Here is a 22488-nt window from a genome sequence, read left to right on the forward strand (position 1 = left end):
AGGGTCCCCTAATTGAACCATGCCAAAATGAGTGATAGTTTCCTTAGTTTTCAGGAATTCTATATATTCATATTATTTACTATATACATCGATTTTTTTCCTATTTTATGTTCTCCATATAGCTTGCTGACTGGTGGTTCGCAAGTAGTTAAAATTGTGTAGGAATGTCCGTTATCTGTTAACCCTCTAATTGTGGGTGGATGGGACAGGAGAGTGTCATGATGTATGATGCACCTATATAAATATCTACCCCCACACTGATAAGTTATATATATAGCTCTTTGGCTATTTAACTCCGTGTCATTCTGCATTAGGATGCTATAAAACATTAGGTCCATGTGGGTGGCTAGCGATCAGATGCCGTCCGAGTTGTGTATCTATAATATCCAGGTGGTTGCTAAGTAACCCGTCACACACAGAGCTACGGCCGGCGCGTCACTGGTTTCAAGGCAGGAAGTGATCTCCGGCTGAACCGGAAGTAGTTGCAGGTCCGCGATGATTGGATATTGAATGGACAGACTGGTCTGCGTTCCAGCCCGCGCAGGTGCGCTTAATATCGGCGCGTAGCATGACATGTGAGGAAATGGAGGGGAGGAGCCCGGACACGGAGAAAGGAGCGGGAGACATAAAAGTAGGTTGAACCAGAGGGCAATGAGCCATATTTTTCTGGGACACGAATACATCAATGTATCGAGCCTCCTGATGAGCCTAGGCAGGCGAAACGCGTTGAGGCGCTAATGTATAAGGGCAGACGGTGTAGGAAGCATGGCATGTTGCAGATGAGTATCGATGTTTCTATGGATGTGGTGGCTTCTTAGTACCAATATTGTATATATCACTATCAGGTTTGCTGCAGGGACCTTGCAGCTTGTTCCTCCAAGTCCCATCTAATACTATATGTGTGACAGCAGACTGGGTGGATACAGTTATAGGTCATATATATGTCATTTATATGGTATCTAAGAACTGAGAATAGTGGCCTGCTGACTACAGGCTATCCTGGACCTGAGTACTATATGTACATTAAGTAGCCACCACAAATAGTTTCCAATTTCTGCACCTATCTTCCTATTTAGACACCGGACTGATCCTGTGTGCTCACATTGTTTTTAAAGTTTTTCTGGGTGCTAGCTCTCCCTAGGACAGTTATTGCCTGTATAGCATGAGTGGCCCCTTAGCATCTGGGTAGTGGGGTTCACTAGCGGCTGTAAGGTCTCACAGGGCCCCTAGGGTCAGCCATCGTTGGAGCGGGGGCGCCAAAACGCTCCCCCCTAGGGTGTCAACCTCCGCTGGCAGGTAGGGGTATCTAGGAGTCTATCTAGGGATGGCTAGCTTTTTCCCTTAAATTTTAATTGGGTGGTACACGTTTTTGGTTTTGTTTTGGTCACGTAGAGTTGGCATTGTTGCCTTTTTTAATAATAAAGATTGTTTCGTTGGGTTTATTTATATGATTTTTTGCAGCTGAAAACCCCATAATCTATTAGATACGTGAGATCCATAAGCTTACGCATTTCGAGTTAGCAACCCTTATTCAAAGCCGTTCAAAACAGTTATGAATAAAGGTTGCCAACCCGAAATGCATAAGCTTATGAATCCATAATTTTTCTTATCTTTTTTGCTTTCTCCCACCATGTTTTAACCTTTTCTCATTTGTACTGAAGCCCAGTCCTCATGGACCCTTCTTCCATACTTCAGCTGTACTTATTTCAGATGAGAGCCAACACCCTCCATGGTTACTGCATACTCTATCAGCTCACAAAGCACTGGTGGCAACTTTGTGTTACCACCATCTGTCCTGTGATACACACTGCAGGCCATACAGCGTCCAACTCCAAGGCTTGCTTAATCTCCAGCAGGTGATCCTTATCCCCAGCAGCTCTTCACCTCAGCTTCTCCACCCCTACAGGCAACCTCCAGTCTCCTCCGCTTCACTACAGAGGGACAAGCTTGTTCCTCGCTGGTTTCCAGGTTTTATCTTTTTTAGAGTCAATACAAAAAAAGACAATATAACGACGCATAAATAGAAACAGAAATTTTTTTTTGTTATAAATAACATATCCTACAATTCTGTTTCCACCAAGTGGTGCATGGAGGTAAAGCATGAGCCCAATGTGTAGGATGCTAGCAGGTGAGTAGGATGCAGTGACACACAGGAGGCAGATCAAGGGTTAACATGGATTTCATGTAAAACAATGATAAATCAAGCAGGGGGGTATAAATGTAAAGATAACAGTTCAACTTATCAGTCTCTGGGCCTTGTTAGAAGGTGGCTGGAAGATCCCTTGGTGGCGCCGCAGGTGGCGCAAGAAGTCTCCAATCCAGTCCCGCAGAAAGGCAATGCACTGGCTCCTTGCCGTGGCGAATCCTCTGGGTCTTTCAGCTCGTGATCTCCTGGTCCATGCACGAGATGTTGTAGAGGGGTTGGTCTGCGGCACTGAGGACATAGTAAACAGTTCAGCAGATGAGGCTGCAGAAGCAGTATGCAGTCCAGCGATCGCAGCCACAGGAACAGGCCGGCACTCAGTAGGCACAGCAGGGATGGGACTAAGCGGTGCCTCTGCGGTGGTGAGTAAAATGATTCTCTGCAGTCCGTACTGGACACTGTACGGTGCGGGGATCTTTCTGGACCCTGAGTCATCAGTCGGGAAGGCACTGCTAACTGGGTGAGAAGGCATGGATCGCTGGCATGGGTAAGTCGAGAGGGAGTCAATCGTCTCTGAGCTCTCATGCTGTTTCTCTGCCAAAAACCCCGTCTTCCCGTGCACACTGCTATTTATCTCAGACCCGACACCATCAGTCAGGTGTCCTGAACTGCTCCGGTCAGAAATCTCTTCCCCCTGAAACAATGGTGACAGCCCCGACTGTTCTGGCCCAGAAACGCAGAGGTGTATCTAAAGGGCTTGTCCAGGTTTGTGGTGGAAGCCTACAATCACTTTAGGTGACTGTAGGCTTCTGAATTTTCATAGCGTATGCACTGCTCACTTTTAGGATTCTCCAAGGCAAGAATGGACGGATATGTGACAGCAAGTATGCGATTTGCAAACTTTTGGCCACATTCCAACTAGACGTGTCCAGCCGTGCTTAATTCATATTCAGTGAATGAGGCCACGCATGTCTAGTCAGCACGTGACCTCCCACTCTCACTGCCGGCACTGGACAATAATGACAGAGTGCAGTGCTCACTGTTGGAATTCTGAAGCATGCAGTTTAACTTGTTAGACAGCACCACACTTTATTAATTACACATGTGTAACACCGTTGCCTTCCCTGACCATGCAGGGACACAGGCAAACTCAGCACCCCAGCCATGCAGCATTGTCCCTGGTGTGTACTCTACTTCCTAGTCTGTGTGTGCTCCACACCTTCCGGCGGAGAGCCTGGTGTTTGAGTTCCCTCCCCTGCTCTTAAAAAGGCAGTGCGTGCATATAGTAAAGCTGAGAGACATTTAGTATAATTGCGAACCAACAGGATGTCTCCCAGCCAATAGCTGAGATGCATCTTGTATAAAAGACTGCCTCCCCCTTAGGGAGTCACCAAGCAACACATTTAGTCATTAGCTAGAGTGGTGTTCTACCAGTGCAATTGTGGGGTCCTCTAGTCCTGGCATGGCCACTGTTCTGAACCCGAACCCCTGGTCCCAGTGTGGCCAGTGTCCTGAATCCGATCCCCTGGTCTTGGTATGGTCAGAGTCCTGAACCCGAATCCATGGTCCCAGTGTGGCCAAAGTTCTGAACTCAAATTCCAGGTTCTGTTGTAGCCAGTGTCCTGAACTCAAATCCCTAATACCGGTGTGGCCAGTGTTCTGAACCCAAAGTCCCTGGTCCTGATGTGTCAGTCCTGAAGTCGAAGTCCCTGTTCGTGGTGCGGCCAGTGCCTGAACCTTGTCCTCCAGTCCGTGCTCGACCAGTCCTGAATCCAGAGTCCCTGCTCCAAGTGCAGCCAGTGTCTTAGTCTCATCCCCAAGTCCATGTGACAGTGCCAGTATTCAAGACCCATGTGTCTGAATTTTCCATGTATTTGGACTGCAAAAACCAGTCTATGAATCAGTCCAGTCTGAACGTAGAACTTATCAATATCAGCAAATGCAGCTGCAGTACTATGGAATGCCTAGAAGTGGTACTGGCAGCTACCTGCAGCGAAACCTGACCACCATCAGAAGCTCCATTGAACACCTGGTAGTGGCTTAGCTACGCCCCTTCCGAGGCAGGCTCAGCCCTGTGGCACAGTGGGTCCACAAACCACCTTCGTTCTTGACAACATTTATCATGTAATCTTATAAGCTATGGATTGTTGCATGTGTACAAGATCATAACCAATAACAGCACAAGAATACACCACCAGAACCACCATCAGTACAAAAATACATCAGTAGAACCTCCATCAGTACAGAAACGCAGCACAACAACCCTCATCAGTAGTGTTGAGCATTCCGATGCTGCAAGTATCGGGTATCGGCCGATACTTGCTGTATCGGAATTTCCGATACCGAGATCCGATATTTTTGTAATATCGGATATCGGTATCGAAACAACATTAATGTAAAAAGGTGTAAAAGAAAGAATTAAAATAAAAAAAATCGCTATACTCACCTCTCCGACGCAGCCGGGACCTCAGCGAAGGAACCGGCAGCGTTGTTTGTTTAAAATTCGCGCTTTTACTTGCTTACGTGAATTCCCGGCTTCTGATTGGTCAGGGCGGCCATGTTGCCGGGACGCGGACCAATCACAGCAAGCCGTGACGAAATTACGTCACGGCTTGCTGTGATTGGTCCGCGTCCCAGGAACATGGCCGCCATTAACCAATCACAAGCCGTGACGTCACGGGAGGCTGGACACGCGCTTATTTTGAAAAGCGCGCGTGTCCAGCCTCCCGTGACGTCACGGCTTGTGATTGGTCACGGCGCCATATTGCCGGGATGCGGACCAATCACAGCAAGCCGTGACGAAATTACGTCACGGCTTGCTGTGATTGGTCCGCGTCCCAGGAACATGGCCGCCATTAACCAATCACAAGCCGTGACGTCACGGGAGGCTGGACACGCGCTTATTTTGAAAAGCGCGCGTGTCCAGCCTCCCGTGACGTCACGGCTTGTGATTGGTCACGGCGCCATATTGCCGGGACGCGGACCAATCACAGCAAGCCGTGACGTAATTTCGTCACGGCTTGCTGTGATTGGTCCGAGTCCCGGCAACATGGCCGCCCTGACCAATCAGAAGCCGGGAATTCACGTAAGCAAGTAAAAGCGCGAATTTTAAAGAAACAACGCTGCCGCTTACAATCGCCGAGGTCCCGGCTGCGTCGGACAGGTGAGTATAGCGATATTTTTTATTTTAATTCTTTATTTTACACATTTATATGGTTCCCAGGGCCTGAAGGAGAGTTTCCTCTCCTTCAGACCCTGGGAACCATCAGGAATACCGTCCGATACCTGAGTCCCATTGACTTGTATTGGTATCGGGTATCGGTATCGGATTGGATCCGATATTTTGCCGGTATCGGCCGATACTTTCCGATACCGATACTTTCAAGTATCGGACGGTATCGCTCAACACTACTCATCAGTACAGAAATACATAATCAGAACCACCAGCAGTACAGAAACACATAATCAGAATCACCATCAGTACAGAAATACATCACCAGAATCACTAACAGTACAAAAATAGATCACTAGAAACCCCATCTGTACATGAATACATCACGAGAACCACCATCAGTACACGAGTACATCGCTAGGACCACCATTAGTACATCAATACATCATTAGGACCACCATTAGCAGTGGCGTATCTGGGGGGCAGCCAAGGCATGTGCCCCGGGCGCAGCTGACGGGGGCACCAGCGGGCCACCTGATGATGCAGCGGTCCAAGGAGGCTCCTCGTCGAGTCATACCCAGGGGTCGGCAGGGGAGGGAGAGCGGGGGTTTTCTAATTATACTCACCTGCTCCTGGCACAGTCCCTGCAGGTCCCTGGCTCCCCGGCGCTGCTGCTTCTTCCTGTACTGAGTGGTCACATGGTACCGCTCATTACAGTAATGAATATGCGGCTCCACCTCCCATAGGGGTGGAGCCGCATATTCATTACTGTAATGAGCGGCAACGGTGAGCGCTCAGTACAGGAAGAAGCTGCCAGCGCCAGGGAAGCAGGGACCTGCAGGGACCGCGCCAGGAGCAGGTGAGTATAACAGGGAGGGAGAGTGCTGCACGATATTCACCTGCTCCTCGTTCCAGCCGCCTCTCCATCTTCAGCGTCTTCTGCAGTGACGCTGAGGTCAGAGGGTGCGGTGATGTGGTTAGTGCACGCCCTCTGCCTGAACATCAGTGCAGAAGACGCTGAAGATGGAGCGGTGGCTGGAATGAGGAGCAGGTGAATTTTGAAAGTGCCGGGGGCCTGAGCGGCAGAGAGGTGAGTATGTGATTTTTTTTATCGCAGCAATAGCAAATGGGGCAAGTGTCTGTATGGAGCATCTTATGGGGCAATAATGTTTGTGCAGCACTATATGGGGTGTGTCTGTATGGAGCATCTTATGGGGCATATTTAACGTTTGTGCAGCATTATATGGGGCAAGTGTCTGTATGGGGCATCTTATGGGGCCATAACGTTTGTGCAGCACTATATGGGGCAAGTGTCTACAGTATATGGAGCATCTTATGGGGCCATAATTAACGTTTCTGCAGCACTATACGGGGCAAATGTCTCTATGGAGCATCTTATGGGGCAATAATCAACGTTTCTGCAGAACTATATGGTGCAAATATCTTTATGGAGCATCTTATGGGGCCATAATCAACGTTTCTGCAGCACTATATTGGGCAAATGTGTCTATGGAGCATCTTATGGGGCCATTATTAACCTTTATGCAGGATTATATGGGGCTCCTGATTTAATATGGATATTCAAAAACACAACCTACTGATGTCTCAATTAATTTTACTTTTATTGGTATCAATTTTAACATTATGGGGATTCAGGAATGTACCTTGGCTTGGTCATACAGTTTCAATAGAGTTAAGGTTCAAATGGGGGAGGTTGGGGGTGGGGGGTTGCGCCAAACTGATCCTTTGCCCCGGGTGCAGGAAAGACTAGATACACCTCTGACCATTAGTACATTAATACATCACCAGGACCACCATTCATACATTAATTCAGCACCAGAACTACCATCAATAAAGAAATACATCACCAGAACCACCATCATTAAAAGAATAAATGACCTGAACCATGATCAGCACATGAGTACATCACCAGAACCACCATCAATTCATGGTTCATTAAATGTAATGCCAGGTTAGACCCATATATATTTGCATTGCATGAGCCTACAACTCCAAGTATGTCCTTAACAATGGTAAGGAGATGATGAGAGTTGTTATCAGTCATCATCAGACTGCTGACCATACTGGAACCACAGTACTGATGAGAATTAGTGAGTATTGTTAATAAACATTTACATCTAGCTACATTCTAGATTATGGTACTTTGTGATTGAAGTTCTCTTTCTTTTCTTCATCTTGTCCAGATGGAATAATGACTTTTCACTTCCACAGCTCATCTCTGCAGACTTTCATCTTCTCCGATATTCTGCCGCACATCCCCACACACTAGCAGCGAGATTATAATTCTCCTGAATAAAAATATGTGCCCTACGCTGAGCCCCTGACTAAATAATTGCTGCTCATTGTGTTTCCTAAGGTATTACAATGCCTGCACATGAGGAAAGAGACACAGCGAATCAGGAAAACTATACTGCATTTCTAATAGGAGGTATTTGCTATTATTATTATTATTATTATACCTACTACATATTGGGATAGGATCTTGGAGATGGGAAAACTTCTTTAACTCCAAATAAAGAATGTTCAGCATTTCCTGTCCCTTAAACAGTTTTTTACCCATATGCATATAGTGTCCCATAGCCCCAGCTTCTGGAGTTTCAAGCCTGCTGTATGGTACAGTATCAAATGCTTATGCATTTCAAGGAAAAAAGGGTAAACAAAGCATATCTGAATAAAATATGTCTGTTTATTGGTATCAGAATAAAAAAGGCAAGATTGAGCATAAGTCACGTGATAGACAAAAAACATGACCGAAGGGGGGATCCTAATGATGCTGGCAAGAGGGAATATATGATGACTTTTTTTAAATAAATAAATCCCTGTAGGACATTGTACAATATATAGAGAATACAAAAATGTTTAATCAAAAGAATCTATAAATAGTCAATAAATACATTGATTATGTATCAAATCAGTATGGTGTCAACCCAACAGTGTATTTGTAAATGCCTGAATAAATCAGAATAAATACACATATAAATACACAGTATACAAGGAAACATCATGTGTGTGAAAGAATGACAATCATAAGAAATATATAATTGCACTGTGCATTCAAAAGCAAAGTGACTCCAAATAAAGAGTGTGCATACTCATGACAAGCCTCCCCTCCGGGATTGCATCAGCCCCGACGCGCGTTTCAGAATCACCTTTTTCATTTTTAATCTTGCTTTTTATATGCATACTAATAAACAGACATATATTATTAATACACAGATTTTTTTTACCCTTTTTTCCCTGTAGGTTTTAGACATCTCTCATACAGATCTTACGCTGTTACCTTGCACTTCCCAAGTTTCCACCAAACTAATTCTGATATGGGCTCTCTTTTGCCTTCCTCAAAGAATGGTGTCTCTTTTGGCCTCTCGGTACACTCTGTACCCTACAATCACCACACTCTTATTAGGCCTCAGCACCTTCAGTGTGATTGTCTCTGGAAAAGACTATAATTCCTTGGCAGTTCATAGCACCAAGCACGTAATGGCCCAAAGTGGAATCCTTGCAATTCTACAATTCCATATTACAGAGCAGTAGCTTCTCTATGGAGATTTTGTCTGAAAATTCAAAAATTCCTGATGAAATATTTTTTTATTTATATTTGCTATTTATTGTGCAAGAAGATGTCAAGTAAACCCCGTTCTTATGTTTATTATGAATATATTTTTAAATAACAATTTAGCCTTGATTCTAAATCATTACATACCAGGGACAGGTTGCGAAAGCAGAGGAAGAACAGGAAGAAAGAGTCTATAGCACATTATGAGTTTCCATAATGTTTAGCAATTACGATACATCCTACTTAAAAAGGTTGTGCAGTATTACAAATTTTGTAACTGCTTTCTTCCATATCATTAAAGGGAATCTGTCAGTAGGATCAACCCTCCTAAGCCGTCTATATGGGCATGTAGGTCATGGGAAGCTGAATAAAATGATATCTGTGATTCAATGTCCTACTCCAGAGAAAGCCATGTTTTTCTTAATATGTAAATGATCTGTTAAGATCTTTGGGCGGGACATAGATCTCCCTGAAAATCTGCCTTCATTGCTTATTTTCAATTAAACAGGTAGTTACCAGTGTGAGATGTGTAGATCAGGACAGCAGACATGTCCATCATTAGAGGTCTCACACTGGAAATGACTCCTTTCATTTACAATAAGACCAGGGAGATCTATGTCCGGCCCATAGATCTTAACAGCTCATTTACATATTAGGAAAAATGTGGATTTCTATGGAAAAAGACATCAGATCACATACATCAAGATATCATTTTATTCAGTGTTCTAAGACCTACATGTCCATATAGATGGTTTGGGGGGGTCGATCCTACTGACAGATTCCCTTTAATGTGAATGTATCAGAACTGCAATAGAGAACACAACCTGTAGACAGGGGTGGAACTGTTTTTGTAAAAGGCGGCCATGTTTTTTTAATTTTACATCTAAGTTCCCACAATGAGTTCTTGGAGAGTTTTTGACTCTGCGTATTTTAGCTGCACAAAGAATGGAGCTTCTTACAATTCCAGCCGAGTGCATGGGATTTATAGAAACTTCATGCCCACCGTCAGGCCCGGATTGCTAATCTGCCGGACCAGGCAGATGCCCGGTGGGCTGGCGGCTCTGTAATACAAAGTGGGCCGCTGGCCCTTTAAAACATCTTACTAAAGGCCTGCTGTATGCACCTTTTCTTGCTTGCACTCGCTAACAAGGGCCGCTGTGTCACTTGACAGTACGTAGTTGCCACGGCGGCACTTGTCAGTGCGTGTGCGCGTGCAGCTGTGGCCCTGACGCCCGTCAGTGTGTGCAAGCAAGAGAGTGCGTGCACACAGGGCCTTTAGTATCGAGTTTTAAAGGACCGCCACGGCGCGCACAGGGCTCTTCTGTCTGATGCTGGCCAGTACCAGTGTCACAGCAGCTTTTTGTTTTGTTTCCTGCGCTACTACTGTGTAGGCAAGATGATGTGCAGTGAGATGCAGATGTTCCCCGGAGGACTGGCGCTGGGAGAATTGCACTACTTTCTGGGGCTGGGTGTTGTGTATCCGCTTTTTGGGCTCCCCTGGTGGTTGCTGGTGGTACTGGTGACTTGTTTGCCTTTGCTGCTTCTGTTCACCTGCTTCCATCAGTGTTTGGGAGTTTCCTATTTAGCCTTGCTCTCCAGTCATTTCCTTGCCGGTCATCATTGTAACCAGAGCCTTCGGTTGCATGTTCCTGCTACTAGTCTGCTGATCAGCTAAGTGGACTTTGTCCTTTTGTTTTGTATCTTTTGTCCAGTTTGCAGTTTTTGTAATTCTCTGTAGCTGGAAGCTCTTGCGGGCTGAAATTGCCACTCCTGTGTCATGAGTTGACACAGGAGTCTTAAAGTAATTTCAGGATGGTTTTTGAAAGGGTTTTCAGTTGACCGTGAAGTCCTCTTTTGTATCCTTCTGCTATCTAGTAAGTGGACCTCTCTTTGCTAAATCTACTTTCATACTGTGTATGTTTTTTCCTCTTAATTCACCGTTATTACATGTGGGGGGCTGCTATCATCTTTTGGGGTATTTCCCTAGAGGTAAGCCAGGTCTGTTTCTTCCTCTACCAGGTGTAGTTAGTCCTCCGGCTGGCGCGTGGCATCTAGGAAGTCGTAGGTATGCTCCCTGGCCACTATTAGTTGTGTGGTAGATTTAGCTCACGGTCAACTTGAGTTTCCATCACCCGAGAGCTTGTTCGTTATTTATATGTTTCTTACTTCCCTTGCCATTGGGAACCATGACAGCTGGGGCCCTACAGCACACATTGTGAGTATAGGGCCCCTGGAGGGTGGCGCTGGTATAATGTCGGGGTTAAGGGGCCCCAAAACTCTCTGCCCGGACCCCTAACCTACCTGCTCGGCCCCATTAATGCTGCATGTGTGCTCCACAGAGGCCACTGTGCCCTGTCATCCCCTCATCATCATCATTCACTGCTTTCAGTTTCATTTTCTGATGCAGTTAATACAGTATATGTACACAGTGCACCCCTTCCTCTCCTGTTCGGAGGGCCCCTTGCACCCCCTCCCCTCCTGTGTGCAGGGCCCCTTGCATCCCCTCCCCTCCTGTGTGCAAGGCCCCTTGCACCCCCTCCTCTCCTGTATATAAGGCCCCTTTCACCTCTTCCCCTCCTGTGCGCAGGGCCCCGTGTACCCCCTCCCTTCCTGTGCGCAGGGCCCCATGCACGCCCTCCCCTCTTGTACGCAGGGCCCCGTGCACCCTTCTCCTTTTGTGAGCAGGGCCCCGTGCACCCCCTCCCCTCTTGTGTGCATGGTCCCGTGCACCCCTCCCCTCTTGTGCGCAGGGTCCCGTGCACCCCCTCCTCTAATGTGTGCAAGGCCCCTTGCACCCCCTCCTCTCCTGTGCACAGGGCCCCGTGCACCCCCTCCCTTTTGTTTGCAGGGCCTCGTGCACCCCCTCCTGTGCGCAGGGCCCTGTGCACCCCCTCCCCTTTTGTGTGCAGGGCCCCGTGCACCCCCTCCTCTCTTGTGTGCAGGGCCTCATGCACCTCCTCCCCTCTTGTGCGCAGGGCACCGTGCACCCCCTCCCCTCCTGTGCTCTGTGCCCCTTGCACCTTGTTACCCCCATCCCTGTTTCCTCTTATACATGGGTCCCTTGTCCAAAGACAAACTGATAGGGAATTTAGATTGTGAGTCCCATCAGGGACAGCGATGATAAGGTGTGCAAAACTGTAAACCGCTGCGGAACATGTTAGCGCTATATAAAAATAAAGATTAATATTATTATTATTCACCACCAGCCCCAGCCAGGGATTCTCTCCTGTGCACTGCTGATGATGGACCCAGCTCAGCTCAGAGTTCGTCATCCTCCCCCCTATCTCAGGGACCTGGGTGAGTCCCAATATGGAAAATTTGTTTTATGTATGTACAGCACTTGCACTATCACCTGTATACTGTATATAGACTGCTGTATATACAATATATAGGTGATACTGGCTGTTAAATCTGTGTATAATCACAGTATCACCTATATAACATATGTCATTATACTGCTTAGAGCATTATATGGGTCTCATTATGCTGTTTGGAGCATTATATGGGGCTCATTATACTGCATGGAGCAATATATGGGGATCATTATTCTGCATGGAGCATTATATGGGGCTCATTATTCCATATGGAATAATACATGGTGCTCATTATACTGTATGGAGCAATACATGGGGCTCATTATACTGTATGGAGCACTATGTGATACCCATAATACTGTATGGAGCATTGCATGGGGCTTATTATTCGGTATGGAACAATATATGGGGCTCATTATTCTGTATGGAGCAACATATGGGGCTCATTATACTGTATGGATCACTATGTGGTACCCATAACACTGTATGGAGCAATATATGTTGCATGTTATTCTGTATGGAGCATTATATGGGGCTCATTATTCTGTATGGAGCAATATATTGGGCTCATTATACTGTATGGAGCACAATGTGGTACCCATAATACTGCATGGAGCATTATATGGGGCTCATTATTCTATATGGAGCAATACATGGGGCTCATTATACTGTATGGAGCACTATGTGATACCCATAATACTGTATGGAGCGTTATATGGGGCTTATTATTCTGTATGGAACAATATATGGGGTTCATTATTCCGTATGGAGCATTATATTGGGCTCATTATTCTGTATGGAGCAATATTTGGGGCTCTTTATACTGTATGGAGCACTATGTGGTACCCATAATACTGTATGGAGCAATATATGGGACATGCTATTCTGTATGGAGCAATATATGGGACTCATTATTTTGTATGGAGCAATATATGGGGCTCATTATTCTGTATGGAGCAATATATGGGGCTCATTATTCTGTATGGAGCAATATATGGGGCTCTTTATACTGTATGGAGCACTATGTGGTACCCATAATACTATATGAAGCAATATATGGGGCATGCTATTCTGTATGGAGCAATATATGGGGCTCATTATACTGTATGGAGCACTATGTGGTACCCATAATACTGTATGGAGCAATATATGGGACATGCTATTCTGTATGGAGCAATATATGTGGCTCATTATTCTGTATGGAGCAATATATGGGGCTCATTATACTGTATGGAGCAATATATGGGGCATGTTATTCTGTATGGAGCGCTATGTGGTGCCCATAATACTGTATGGAGCGCTATATGGTGCCCATAATACTGTATGGAGCGCTATGTGGTGCCCATAATACTGTATGGAGGACTTTACTGTCTGGTTTCTGACCTATTGTACAATGTACAATAGATATCACTCATGTAATATAAGAAGTGAAATCTTTGGCATTGTACTATACCTATATTTCTTATCTGTGTATTATGAACTGTGGTATGTTTTAAAGAGGCCCACTGAGACTCTTTCACCCAGGGCCCAGAAAAACCTGGAGCCGGCCCTGTATGCACTCCACAGTACAACTTCTACTGTCTTATTGTCAAAGAGGCGACATTGGACTTTGGAAGGGTCAATATTGGTTTAGTATTTTCAATATTACTATGGCGAAATAAAAATAAAATATTGGAAAAGCTGTTTAAATGGATTATCCTAAGTAATCCCCTCTCCTCTGGATAGGTTATCGATAGCTGATTGGTGGGGTTGCAACACCCGAAACCCCTTCCGATCAGCTGTAAGCTGCTGCTAGTGACTGCCAGAAGTGCTAAGTTGCATAGCTGCAAAGCTCCATGAATCTTATAGTGGCCATGGCTTGGTTCTGCACATCCACCCCCTATTTAAATCAGTATGTGGCAGATATGCAGTACCGGGGCGCGATCACTATACAATTGACAGAGCTGTGCTGTGCAGCTCCGCAACTGAGTACTTCTGGTTGGTTCCGGGAAAATCTGCTCAGCGGAAGTGCCAAGTTTTGTACCCTCACCGGTCAGATACTGAGGACCTATCCTAAGAATAATCTATTAATATAAAATAATGAGACAAACCACTTTAAAATGAAGACATTACGGTTACTCATTATAATATACAGTGGCATGTAAAAGTTTGGGCACCCTTGATCAAAATTACTGTTATTGTGAATGGTTTAGCAAAATGAAGATGAAATGATTACTGAAAGGCCTAAAGTTAAAGATGACACATTTCCTTTAATTTTTTCGGCAAAAAAAAAAAATCATCTTTCACATTTAAAAAATTACAACAAGGAAAATGGGCTGATGCAGGAATTTGGGTATCCTTCATGATCAGTACCTTGTAGCACCCTCTTTTGGCCTCTTTTGAAAGTATCACAGCTTGTAGCCAGACAAGAGTCTTTCAATTCTTGCTTGAGGGATTTTCATCCCTTCTTCATTGGAAAATTCTTGCAGTTCTGTGAGATTCCTGGGTCGTCTTGCGCACTTTTCTAGTTTGAGGTCTAGCCAAAGATTTTCAGTGATGTACAGATTACGGGACTACGAGGGCCATTATAAAACCTTCAGCTTGCGCCTTTTATGGTAGTCTAGTGTGAATTTTGATGCGTGTTTAGTATCATTATCCATTTTTTAAAGATGGTGTTATGTTTGCATCAAGAATTTGTTGAAATTTCATTGAATCCATTCTGCCCTCTACCCGTGAAATGTTCCCCGTGCCATTGGCTGCAACACAAACCCAAAACATGATTGATCCACCCCCATGCTTAATGGTTGGCAAGGTGTTCTTTTCCTGAAATTCTGTGCCCCTTTTTCTCCACACATACCTTTGATAATTGTGGCCAAAAAGCTCTATTTCAACCTCATCGGTCCACAGAATTTATTTCCAAAATGCATCTCTCTTGTTTAGATGTTCTTTTGCATACTTATGAAGCTGAAATTGTATGGTGAGGACGCAGGAGAGGTTTTCTTCTGATGACTTTTCCATTTAGGCCATATTTGTGAAATTTTGCTTGGTCTTACAGACCTTATCTTGACCTCCACAGTTCCTGGTAACTGCCATTTCTTAATTACATTAAGAAATGAGGAAAGGGCAACTGAGGAAAACACTTTGCTATCTTCTTGTAGCCTTCTCCTGCTTTGTGGGCCTCCAAGATTTTCATTTTTATAGTGCTAGGCAGCTGCTTAGAAAATCCCATGGCTGCAGTTTTCTAGCACAAGGCTAAAGGAGGCTTAGTTTTTATAAAGCTGGGAAATTTAGATAATCTGACTTCCTAGCATTGATTGTGAACAGGTCAGAACCCTAACAGGCTCACTAAGGTCTGAAACCTTGGTCAAAGTAATCTGAGCACACAAATCTTCAAGGATGCCCAAACTTTAGCATCAGCCTATTTTCCTTTTTGTAATTTTTAAAATGGAAAAAATGACAATACAATTTTTGCCTAAAATACAAAGGACATGTGTCATCTTTAACTTTAGTACTTTTAGAGATTATTTGACCTTGAGTCATGATCCAGGCCGGGGTTTGTTTCTTGTTATATTCTCCCCGGTCTGGTCATGCGGGGGTTAACCTTCTCTGCCTCATTTTGGATACTGTGTGGCTACGTCCGTCTGCTGTGGCCTGCAGACCAATGTCAGTGATAGCTCATGCTCCCAGGATAGAGCAGCTGACCCCTTGATACCATGTGTTGTCCTCTGCCCTTGTACTCTTTCCTTTCCTGCCACAGCACCTTGTCTTAGTGTTCCCTTCTTGTTTCTGGACCTCTTGGTATGTGACCCGGCTTGTCTTCTGACCTGTTTTACTGTCTCTCGTCTCGGTTATATCTGCTTCCATCTGGCTCTGACTTCTGGCTTGTATTTGACCACATATATTGCTTTGACCTCTGGTACTTCTTGTCCTGACAGTTTCTGGTTCAGCTCATCTAACCACTCTTTTGCCACTTGGTGGCACTTCTGCTGCTGCTCAGTGGTGTTACGCTGTGTGTGCAGCCTCTCTTCCCTCACCAGCATCCCCTGGTGGAGGTTGCGCTATACTGCACTGCAACAGCATTACAGCTTAACTGTTCACAATAACAGTAATTTTGACCTGAGTGACCAAACTTTTACATGCCACTGTGCATTATAATGAGGCACTGCATTGCCCAATGGAGAGCAGATAGTAAAAATGTGCATGGAATTGGATGAAGGCACTATCCCTCCACTCTCGTAATTTGACAGGGGGTCCCGTTGGGTGGATTAGCACCAATAACATAATAAAGTATCCTAGAGATAAATGTAATGTGGTATTAATGCATTGGCAGACATATCATTAGAGCAACCTTTACAGCCGCACAGGAGCCCAAGAGGTATGGAGGCCACTTCTACCTCCAAATCAGGTGAAATGTGGAATTGTGCATTATGACAAGCTATTGGACTGCAAAGGGCTCTTGCACTCTTCTTGCACAGGGGCGCTGTCTGTGTCCTCTAGAGTGTTAATGTTATATTACGGGAATACCCCTTTAATATTTGATGGTTGATGTGAATTGGTCAGGTCGCAAGTTCTAATTACAGAATTTCGAGCCTTTACATCGCAGTAACGTTCCTTCACTCTCTGTTCTGAAAATCATTTCACATATTTTCCCAGTCATTAAACATTAATTGCCTAAATGACAAAGGTGCCGCCGGGTGTGAGAATGTTACTATTTAGATGGGAAAAGCATCTCCGCTAACTCATTAAAAAAAGAGATGATAAGAAAGGCTGTTGCAATAATCGGAAAGTGGCTCTGAATGTCAATGTCTCATAACATTTACCGCTTCTTCACTTCTAGATGAATGTTACCAAATCATCTGCATGACTCAGAAGCTCCAAGTATAGATCAAGGCATAAATTTTATACATTTAAAAGTATACTAAGGTACGCCATGACTACAAGATACATGGTTGTCTGTAGAATAGCTCCATAGTATAACTAGTGGCTGTGCAAGGTATCACAGTTCGCTACAGCTTCTTACCCTTCAAGTGACTAGGACTGAGCCGTAATACCAGGCACAACCAATGCTAAAACTGTGGTGCATTGCTAAGGGCATCCACAAACAACAGATCATTGGGGGTCCTGACAGTTTGACCCACTACAATCTTATATTGATGGTCTTTCCTAAGTCTCCATTCAGATGTCCGATTTTCCCATGTACGAGAAAATCAAACCAATTATTCTGATCGGAGTTTGATCAGAGTGTAGTCCGAGTGTCAGCTGTTTTTCTCCAACGTGGAGAAATTTAAAAAAATCAAAACGTTTCTTCATCTTCTCCATTGTGATAGTCCGTGAAAATTGGACAGCAGTCAGATGTTATTCGAGTGCGGTCTTATTTTTTCACAGACCCACTGACTTGCATTGCTGATTTTGATCTGACCCGTGGATCAAAATCGGACATGTCTCTGCAATTTTCCACCGACCTTTCGGTCCGTGAAAGATCACTGATATGTTAATGGTCCAAAAGACTATCACAGGTACAAGAAAAGCATGCGAAAATCGTCTGAATGAGCCCTAAGGATATTATATACATTTTTACATTCTGGATAACCTCTTTGGTGACCTATAGACAAGATCATTCCTAGACTTTAGGAGCAAAGGAGGTTTCTGCTTTTCCTTTTTTTGTTTTGTTTTCTTCGTGCACGCTTATCAACTAGTTTTTAAGGTTGAAGGTAGATTTAGGTCCAATTAGTTTAACCAATGGGGCAAAAAACCAATGGGGCAGATCATAGTTGTGTCATGTTAGGAGAAAAATTCCTTCCCAACTATACCTACAGCAATCAGAGTAGTTCCCTAGATCAATGCACCATCACAGAATCTGATACCCATAACTAGAGATGAGTGAATGTGTTCAGAAAATGATCGCCAATTTCAAATTCGGCACAAATGTAGCACTTTCGGATTTGTGTTCGCTTTCACGAGCATTTTTTACTCAAAATCTGCAAAATTTGGTCACAGTTCGGTAAATCCTCACGTTTCCACTAATGCTTTTGTTATTACTTTGGCTATGATAGTGGTGCTGAATGATGAGTGGGGTGAAAGGGGGAGGGGGGCGTGTTTCATGAGGGGTTATGGAGAGGTTAGAAGAGAGTGTGGAGAGGTTACAGGAGCGGTGCGCTCTTTTTTTTCCCCTTAGATTGTGTATTGATTCTGGCAGCCAATCAGGCCACAGAAACCATCCACAATCCACTACATAGGTCTTTCAGCCTACCAGTTAACCGATTCATTAGCGATGTTGCGACATGGTGGAATTCCGCTCCACATGTTGCAGCGACTGTGTGCAGTATGTCCTTTTGCATAACCTGGCACAACGCAGTGCAGAAGTGGGTCAAATCACACTTGCAGAATGGGCACAGATGAAGGACCTCTGCTCTCTTCTGCACAATTTTGAAATGGCTAGTAAAATGGTTAGTGCTGACAATGCCGTCATCAGCATCACTCTTCCGGTCATCAACATTCTGGAGCACACTTTGAATATTCTGTGTGAGGAGGTGATGGTCCCAGAGGAATAGGTGGAAGCAGAGGAGGATGCAAAAGGGATAACAATACCTCAAATTTCCGGACTGTCATTGCACACGTGGGTGCTATGAGAGGGTGGCTTACAGCGATCAAGGGGGGCTCATGATACCAGACAAACTGTTAGTGAAGATCCAGGAGCTGAGGAACAAATGAAGGAGGATGAGGTGATGGACACACAACAGTCAGGAAATGAAGAGGATAATGATTCCCTCTCTGTTGCCCTTGGTTGGTTGGACAGGAATGAGAAAGCAACCTTAACTGTTACCCCACCACCAACACACCATGGTATTGGACCTCTTGGAAGCACCTGACACATGAGCGCCTTATTGCTGCACTATCTTCAACACGATGCCCATATTCTTAGGGTTAGAAATAGTGCTGACTACTGGGTTGCCACTCTGTTAGATCCGTGGTACAAGAGTAAATTTAGGCAGATGCATTCCCCCTGGAATGGGATGCGTGCATGCTGGAGTATCGAAACACGCTTGTGGACAATCTTAGGGGTGGACAGCAGTGAGGCACGCAGTGTGCATCCCAGTTCTAGACTTCCAGCCCTTGGAATGTCAAGGTGTAATCGCAAAAACATTAGCAGCAGCAGTGTAAGTGGCATAAGCAATTTCTGTGAGTTGTTTAACACATTTTTAGACCAGTCTGTGCACCAGCAGAACAGAATACAAGTCTGACACATTGTGAATGACTGGAGAGGATGGTGCAGGAGTAGCTGGAGCTCAATATCAATGCCATCAGGGGAATTGGACTCTTTTGCAGTTTGGTCTTCAAAAATGGAAGAGTGGCCTGAGCTCGCCTGTCACGTCTTGGAGGTTTTGTCATGGCCAGCATCTCTCAGAATGTATCTTCAGCGCTGCTGGTGGTGTCATGACGAAAAAGCACATCTGGCTGTCCCCTCAAAGTGTAGACAGCCTAACTTTCATCAAAATGAACAAGTCATGGATCTCCAATGACTTTTGCACCCCAGTCGCAGTTTGTGCAGACTAGGCAATGGTGTAGTTTTTAGTGTCATCTATTGATCTCGCATCATTGCAGACTGTGCCATCTTTGTCATGGCTTCTGTACCTCCTGCTGCTACTGCTGCTGATGTTACAAACAAAATTTTGAAATGTGGATACTCCAAGTTGGGTCTCCATCTGGTGGGCTGCCTGTGGTGGAAGGTGTGTCAGGGGCCTATTATATAATTTCTACTCTGTGGAAATTGATTCCACTTTAGTGCTGTGTGACAATCATTTTTTTGAAATGTGGAGACTCCAAATTCGGTCTCAATCTGTTGGGTTGCCTGTAGTATAAGGTGTGTCAGAGGCCTATTATACTGTGTCTACTCTTTGGAAATTGGTGCCACTTTAGTGGTCTTTGACAATAACTGCCTGAAATGTGAAGACTCCAAGTTGACAGGCAGGCCTGCACTTACTTTCAGGAAATTACCTGTGTTACTTTCCTTACATTTTTCTACCAATATTACTGTATTAAACTGATATTTGTATCATCTGAGTATGGCTGGAATAAAAAAAATAAAACAAATTGGAGGTGTTGCATGAGGTATCAGGGCTCCCAGCTAAGAAGGCTTACACCGCTTCCTTAACCCCTTCACCCCAAAGCCTGTTTTCACCTAAGTGACATGGCCAATTTTTACAATTCTGACCACTGTCACTTTATGAGGTCATAACTCTGAAACGCTTTAACGGATCCTGGTGATTCTGACATTGTTTTCGTGACATATTGTACTTCATGATAGTGGCAAAATTTCTTTGATATTACTTGTGTTTATTTGTGAAAAAAAAACAGAAATTTGGTGAAAATTTTGAAAATTTTGCAATTTTCAAACTTTGAATTTTTATACCCTTGCATTAGAGACTCATATCGCACAAATTAGGTAATAAATAACATTTCCCATAGGTCTACTTTACATCAGCAAAATTTTGGAACCAAATTTTTTTTTGTTAGGGAGTTATAAGGGTTAAAAGTTAAACAGCGATTTCTCATTTTTTCAACAACCTTTACAAAACCATTTTTTTTAGGGACCACATCACATTTGAAGTCACTTTGAGGGGCTTATAAGATTTAAAATACCCAAAAGTGACACCATTCTGAAAACTACACCCCTTGAGGTACTCAAAACCACATTCAAGAAGTTTATTAACCCTTCAGGTGCTTCACAGGAATTAACAGAATGTGGAAGGAAAAAATTAACAGTTAACTTTTTTTTCCACATAATGATTTTTAGCAACAATGTTTTTATCTTGACAAGTGTAAAAGGAGAAAATGGACCACTAAAGTTGTTGTGCAATTTATCCTGAATACACTGATAACCCATATGTGGGGGAAAACCACTGTTTGGGCGCACGGCAGGGCTCGGAAGGGAAGGAGCGCCATTTGACTTTTTGAAACCAAAATTGGCTGGAATTGAGATCGGACACCATGTCGCGTTTGGAGAGCCCCTGATGTACCGAAACAGTGGAAAACCACCACAAGTGACCCCATTTTGGAAACTAGACCCTTCAAGGAACTTATCTAGCTATGTTGTGAGCACTTTGAACCCCCAGGTGCTTCACAGAAGTTTCGAACATAGAGGCGTGAAAATAAAAAATCACTTTTTTTTCCCCAAAAATGATCATTTAGCAACACTTTTTTTATCTTGACAAGTGTAAAAGGAGAAAATGGACCACTAAAGTTGTTGTGCAATTTATCCTGAATGCACTGATACCCCATATGTGGGGGAAAACCACTATTTGGGCGCATGGCAGGGCTCGGAAGGGAAGGAGCGCCATTTGACTTTTTGAAACTAAAATTGGCTGGAATTGAGATCGGACACCATGTCGCGTTTGGAGAGCCCCTGATGTACCAAAACAGTGGAAAACCGCCACAAGTGACCCCGTTTTGGAAACTAGACCCTTCAAGGAACTTATCTAGATATGTTGTGAGCACTTTGAACCCCCAGGTGCTTCACAGAAGTTTCGAACATAGAGGCGTGAAAATAAAAAATCACTTTTTTTCCCCAAAAATGATCTTTTAGCAACAATTTTTTTTATCTTGACAAGTGTAAAAGGAGAAAATGGACCACTAAAGTTGTTGTGCAATTTATCCTGAATACACTGATACCCCATATGTGGGGGAAAACCACTGTTTGGGCGCACGGCAGGGCTCGGAAGGGAAGGAGCGCCATTTGACTTTTTGAAACCAAAATTGGCTGGAATTGAGATCGGACACCATGTCGCGTTTGGAGAGCCCCTGATGTACCGAAACAGTGGAAAACCGCCACAAGTGACCCCATTTTGGAAACTAGACTCTTCAAGGAACTTATCTAGCTATGTGATGAGCACCGTAAACCTCCAAGTGCCTCACCAAAAATTATAACGATGAGTCATAAAAAAAAATTAAACACATTTTTTCTACAAAAATGATCTTTTAGCTATGATTTTTTTTATTTTCCCAAAGGTTATAGGACAAAATAGACAGAAAAAGATGTTGTGCAATTTTTCATGAGTACGCCGATACCCCATATGTGGGGAAAAACCACTGTTTGGGCACACGTCGGGGCTCGGAATGGAATAAGTGACGTTTTGGATTGCAGACTTTGATGGAATGGTCTGCGGGCGTCATGTTGTGTTTGCAGAGCCCCTAATGTGCCTCAACAGTGGAAATCTCCCACAAGTGACCCCATTTTGAAAACTGGACCTCCCAAGGAATTTATTTAGATATGTGGTGAGCACCGTAAACCTCCAAGTGCCTCACC

Source organism: Ranitomeya variabilis, chromosome 2 (genome assembly GCF_051348905.1).
Source record: "Ranitomeya variabilis isolate aRanVar5 chromosome 2, aRanVar5.hap1, whole genome shotgun sequence".
NCBI classification, from domain to species: domain Eukaryota; kingdom Metazoa; phylum Chordata; class Amphibia; order Anura; family Dendrobatidae; genus Ranitomeya; species Ranitomeya variabilis.